The sequence below is a fragment of the Elaeis guineensis genome, chromosome 7 (assembly GCF_000442705.2).
Source record: "Elaeis guineensis isolate ETL-2024a chromosome 7, EG11, whole genome shotgun sequence".
NCBI classification, from domain to species: Eukaryota; Viridiplantae; Streptophyta; class Magnoliopsida; order Arecales; family Arecaceae; genus Elaeis; species Elaeis guineensis.
This window is the reverse complement of record NC_025999.2, coordinates 78,414,060-78,420,302: the sequence shown is the minus strand read 5'-3', so window position 1 is coordinate 78,420,302 and position 6,243 is coordinate 78,414,060.

The window sequence follows — 6,243 nt, the reverse complement described above, 5'->3', positions numbered from 1 at the left end:
TTAAGATCCTTTACAGTTTGGGAAAAGATTTTAGGTTCTTCATGAGAGGTGATAGCTGAAAGGAAAGCCCGATGAGAAGTATTAAGCTTAGAAGAAGTGAGATAGCAAGAAATGGGATAAGGCTTATCTAAGGTCATTAAATTGGCGGATGTGTTTGGGGTCTCCCTACTCCTCGGGTATTGATGATATAGTCCCGTAATCATACAGGTTGCTTCCTGTCTCTGATGAGCCATAAGTTAGGTCCAAGGATCTTAGAAGGTGAAGCCTGCTTGAGAGAGATAGTGTTGATTGCATCAAGAGTCCGGTTCGGACTTGACATTTGGTTCGAATCAATGAAATTGGTTTGTGTTTGATCTAACTCATGAGAAAGAATAGAGTTTGAGACCTGCCCTTGAGTCTGGCCCAAATTAGGCACATGAGGTCAATTGTTGGTTGCCAAAGGAAATCGCATATCATAGTCAATCTGATTCAATTGTGGGAAAGAAGGTACTACTGAAGAAGAAAACAATGTTTGAGAATAAGAAAATGTGTTCTCATGAAAGATAACATCACATGAAGTAAATATTTTGAGTTTCTAAATCACAGACATGATAGCCCTTTTGACCAAGAGGGATCCCCAACGAACACAGAAGCATGAGAACGAGGTTGAAATTTGTCATTGGACATCTCATGCACATAACATAGTGTTGGGGCATACCGACCGATCCCTTTTATGCCGACTCACCCTCGAACCTGCTTGACCGATGCCCGACTCTACCGACCGCACTGACCGACAATTGATGACACTGCCCGACCGAAGGTATGTCAGTTGGACAGATCCATTCTGTTCCCGTCTAGCCGAACGGCGGAGCCCGACTCTACCGACTCACTGTCAAGCGGGGGTAGTGGCCGATGTCCGACTCCCGCAATGCGCCAGACCAGCCGACGGTGTCCCCGGGTCTTCACCCGACGTCCCGTAATCAAATGCCGACGTATGGTCGATCGACTCCTCCAAACACCGTACGACTGCTGTGGGCCGCTGTCCTGACAAAGACGTGTGGCATAGCCACCCTGGGGCATTATCCTGCCAAGGACATAGATTAATCCCAGTGATTTGACAGCCCACGGCGACTTGACAGTCCGCGGTGACTCTGACAGCCTCCGACGATTTGACAACTCCTCCAGTTATCTACGCCATTAATGGCGGCACCACACCGCGCTCTACTATAAAACGGAGAAGGCAACAGTGCTGCGGAGAGGTTCTTTCGAAGTCCTTGGACTCTCTCTCTCTCTCTCTCACTGAGCCCCTGATTCTTTTTTACTGTTGTCTAGTCTCCTCTCTGACTTGACCGTCGGAGGGTCCCGCTGGAGGCATCTCCAGTCAGTGTGGACTTCTCTTGCAGGAGCTCATTCCCGACGACCAGGCGATGAGGGGATTGGCCGCAACAGGTTTGGCACGCCAGGAAGGAGGGCAGATCACGACCTCCACAGAGCTTGAAAATTTTTTTCGAGATGACAAGAACCAGGGCTCAGCGATCGAGAGCCACCGAATCGGTGAGGCACTCTCTCCGTCGGGAAAAGGCCTCTCCTCCACCCTCCATGGCGGAACCCAGCTCTCCGCATCCTATGGTGACCACGGAGGCGCAGATCACGACGATCATGCGGCAGATGACCGTGCTGACGGATGCAATCAAGAGCCTTCAACAACAACCAATCCGGTTGCCGCACTCGCCGGAGGGGCAACCAACGGCGCACCCGATGCTATTCAGGAGTAGCCGCCGATGCCCGCATCGGTCTCCATCTCCTCCTCAGGAGCAGCCGTCGCAGCACTCCCACCGAGAAGGAGAGAGGCGGCCACGGCATGATACCCACCAGTCTCGACGACCCTCCCCTTTCCAGCTGGAACGAGTGAGGAAGGAGAAGCGACCGCGGACACCGTTTGCCTCCCTCTCATATTCGTCGGGAGGCTCGACCCCTGGAGTCTCCTAGCACTGACGGACCGATGACTACGAACATAGGTTCGAAGAAATCGACCGTCGGCTTGCCCAGCTCCAGGTGGACAGACAGAAGTTTTCGAACGACGTCGACTTCCAGACCGCCCAACCTCTCTCCCGACTCATCCTCAATGAGTCGATTCCTAGTCGGTTCAAGATGCCTCATGTGGAGCCTTACGACGGCTCCACCGACCCAGTTGACCACCTGGAGAGCTACAAGGCACTCATGATGATCCAAGGGGAAACCGATGCCCTCCTCTGCATCGGCTTCCCCGCCACACGTCGCAAAGCTGCCAGGGTCTGGTACTCCGACCTCCACTCAGGAAGCATCCACTCCTTCGGGCAGCTCGAGCATGCTTTCGTGGCCCATTTCAGTACTAGTCAGAAGCCGCCACGAACCTCGGACAGTCTTTTCTCCCTCAAGCAGGGAGAAAATGAGATGCTCCGATACTTCATGACGTGGTTCAACGCGGCCACGCTTGAGGTTTGGGACCTCAACGAAGACATGGCTATTTCGGCCATGAAGAGAGGGCTGAGGGGGTTCCGATTTACATACTCTTTGGACAAGACCCTCCCCCGGACATACGCCGAACTGCTGGAGCACGCATACAAATACATGCACGCAGACGAGGGAGCTTCCGACCGGTGCCTAACTGAGACCAAGGGCCGAAGGAGAAGCGAAGGAAAGGTCGGGCTCCTGCCGAGCCTAGCAGGCCCCGACCGACAAACAGGTCTCACCCCAGTGATAGAGCCCGAGATCGCCTCGACGGTGGAGTCTGAGGCCGATGCATCAAAGGTATGACTCCTATACTCCTCTCTCTGCTCCTCGTGCGCAGATTTTGATGGAGATCGAAGGAGAGGAATATCTGCGACGGCCTCCGCCTTTGAAGGCAAAGGGCCTCGACCGACAAAAATACTGTCGATTACATTGGGGCCACGGCCACAACACCGAGCAGTGCATCCAACTTAAGGATGAAATCGAGGCCCTCATACGCCAAGGGTATCTCAAAAAATTTCGAAGGAACCCGCCGACTCGACCCGTTCTCGACTGACGACCCAACCGATTGAGGAGGCAGCGAACAATCAGCCCATGGTCGGGGTCATCAACATGATCTCCAAATGACTGGATCGGGGGACGACTGCTGGAGAGGAGTCGACGAAGAAGCTGCGCCAAGATAATGTAATTACTTTTACAGATGAAGATGCTCGGAGAATCCAAACTCCCCATGATGATGCTGTTGTTGTCTCGGCAACAATAACAAATTATGATGTAAGAATGATCCTTGTCGATAATGGAAGTTCGATAAATATTTTATTCTACTCGACCTTCTCCCGAATGCAATTGTCGACTGATCGGCTCGAGAGAGTCTCCACGCCCCTGGTGGGTTTTGCTGGGGAAGCCATCACGGTGGAAGGAGAAGTTACTCTTCCCGTGACAGCTGGAATCGAACCACGACAAAGCAACATCCACCTAACCTTTGCAGTCGTCCAAGTACCTTCAGCCTACAATGCCATACTTGAAAGATCCGAACTAAACACCCTCAAAGTGATAGTCTCGACTTACCACCTGCTGGTTCGATTTTCGATCGAAAATGGAGTCGGAGAGATGCATGGGGATCAACAGGTCGCTTGGCGATACTTTCAGATCTCTGCTCGAGGTAACGAAGCGAAGGACTCCCTGACGGTCGTGTAGGAACCAGATCTAGGATTTCAGGGTTAGATCTTGAAACTTTTTCAAGATCATACAGCGGAAGACTAAAATAAATCAAAATTTATTTTTTTAAATCAGAAAATTCTTAGATCTAAGATCCTATTATATGATTATTATATAGCATTAAATCAAAAATTAAAATATATATATATACAGCATGAACTACATGTTGATCATATCAACATGTTTCTATACTACATCTAATGTATGTATTAAACAATAGATCAGATCTATTACCTTGCAAGTTAGACGCTCTAACCTCGCTGATCCGGGCTTAAGGATGATGTTGCAAGCCTTACATGCGTCCGGTCTCTAGGAGTCGTCCACACGAGCCACGAATCTCGATCAGAAGTCCTGCTTCAAAAAATCAGCACAGTATGCTAGTACTGCGCTGATCCTTCTTTGATGGTTGATCAGGTGTCTCCTTCTTCTTGATTTGGACTCTTCCAAAGATGAAAGTAAAAGGAGAAGTTTTAGATCTGAGACGCTCTCAGGAAACTCAAGATGGAGGGAGGAAAGATATGAAAACAAAAAACCCTAGAAGAAGACCCTCTTCTTCTTCACGTTTTTCTCTCTAGACATCCTAACTTGCGTCTTTTATATCTCCACGACCTAAAGGTCTTTCTCTCTGATTTTTGGGTGACACAAAGATATCTCAAATCTCTATCTTCTCCTAAATTTTATGAAGAAATTCATTTATACAGAGAGATATGATAGAGTCCTTGTCTAGGTCAAATACCTAGTCAAGGCTTATCCAAACATGGCAAGTTAAGGGGTGCCCAACTCTTGAGCACCTCCTCCATATTTTCATGCATGGATCATCAGCAAAGGGTGCACAATATGTACCCTAAAATCTATGAAAATTTCAAAAAAAATTTGGATAAATTCGGTACAAAATTGAAAGAGTTTTGGATTCTAAAACTCTATCTCATAGAATTTGAAATCCAAACTTATTCCTTTTTGATTTGATCCAAACCACCTTCCATGTAAGAAAGAAGAGAGAAAACCTTTTGTGAATATGGGAGAGACCTGGGAGAGGGCTTTTGTTGCACAAAATAAGTGGAGATTGGCGTTGAATAAGAGAGAGGGCGTGGGGAAGGCTTATGTGGCGCAAGGTGGAATCCTAGTCTTACTAGGATTCTATCTTATGACTTGTTTTAATTTGGTTTTCCAAACCAAATTAAACCAAAATTAGATCAACCTAATTAAAATAGATCTTAACCCAATAAGAACCTAATTTAATCAGATTAAATTAGATTTAAATTTGATTTAATTTTCTAATCAAATTAGAAATTAGATTGACCCAAGTCCTAGTTGAACTAGGACTAGTTTTTTCTTGCACTTGGCTTATCCAATAAACCAATTGGACTTGATCCAATTAAGTCCAAAATAAATCTAATTAAATCAGATTTAATTAGACTTAATCTCAGCTCATTGGCTTAATCAAATTAAGCTAATTAGCAATCGAATTGCTAATCGATCCTCCTGCAATACTTGCACTGGGTTAAATGTCAATCTATTGATCATTTAACCCTAGAACGATTCTTAATCATTGATCAACCATCCGATTGGATCATGAACTCTAATGTGTGTGATCTCATAGGTCGAAACCTAAGCCGGTTAGCACAGGAACAAATTTTTATACCAATCCAAGTGACCATCTAGCAATGTACCCGACGACCGGATAGGTCGAATGTGTAGAACAACATCCTTAGAACCCATGCGGATATAGTTTTCATTAATTATCCCCTTGACCAAAATAATCATAGGACACCCTAGAGTTCAACTGTCAACTCTGATCAGGTTGTCCACATTGTATTTCAAAATATCAAATCCATCTGATGGATTACCCTGGCCAAGATTTTGCTAAATTGAAATACAGCGACTCATTCTTCTCCAACTCTTGGAGTGGTCAATCCCATCTCGATCACACTCTGACTTCGCAAGTACTTGATTGTGCCCAGAAGCCTTCCATCCTGAATTAGAAATTCAGTTAGTCCAGTACCAAAGCACAGTGAGTTGCTTGCAAGTCACTGAGGTGATCTCAAGTCTAAGGGACACTTATACCTATATCCCATCAGAGACATTCTCGACAGCAGAATATTCTGGAGTTGGTCACGTTCAATGATGATGTACCCTTACATCTCACCTGTATGCCATACCTGTGTCTCCACACTCCTTGGTTAAGAGGACAACCAACCCATATGGCCTACGGCGACCTATGCTCGATAGAAGCTGTCGTCCTTATTAACAGCCTATCATTTGGTCGTGAACAGTTTTAAGACTAATCGATAAATCCTCTCTTTATCGAACTTAAATAGTCCAAAGGACTTCATCATAACAACGAAGTTCATTAGAAGATGAAAGCTTATGATGAAGATGCCAAATATATTTTATTTATTAACAAATCAATTACAATACTTGGTTGCTCAACCGTCAACAGCTTGACGATTGGCTTTTTGGGACACATTTTCCAACAGACCGACGAGTTGAACCAGCAGAGAGAGGAAGAACGGGGCGAACCGGATCGAACAGCTGGTTTCCGTCTTGATAGCGGAG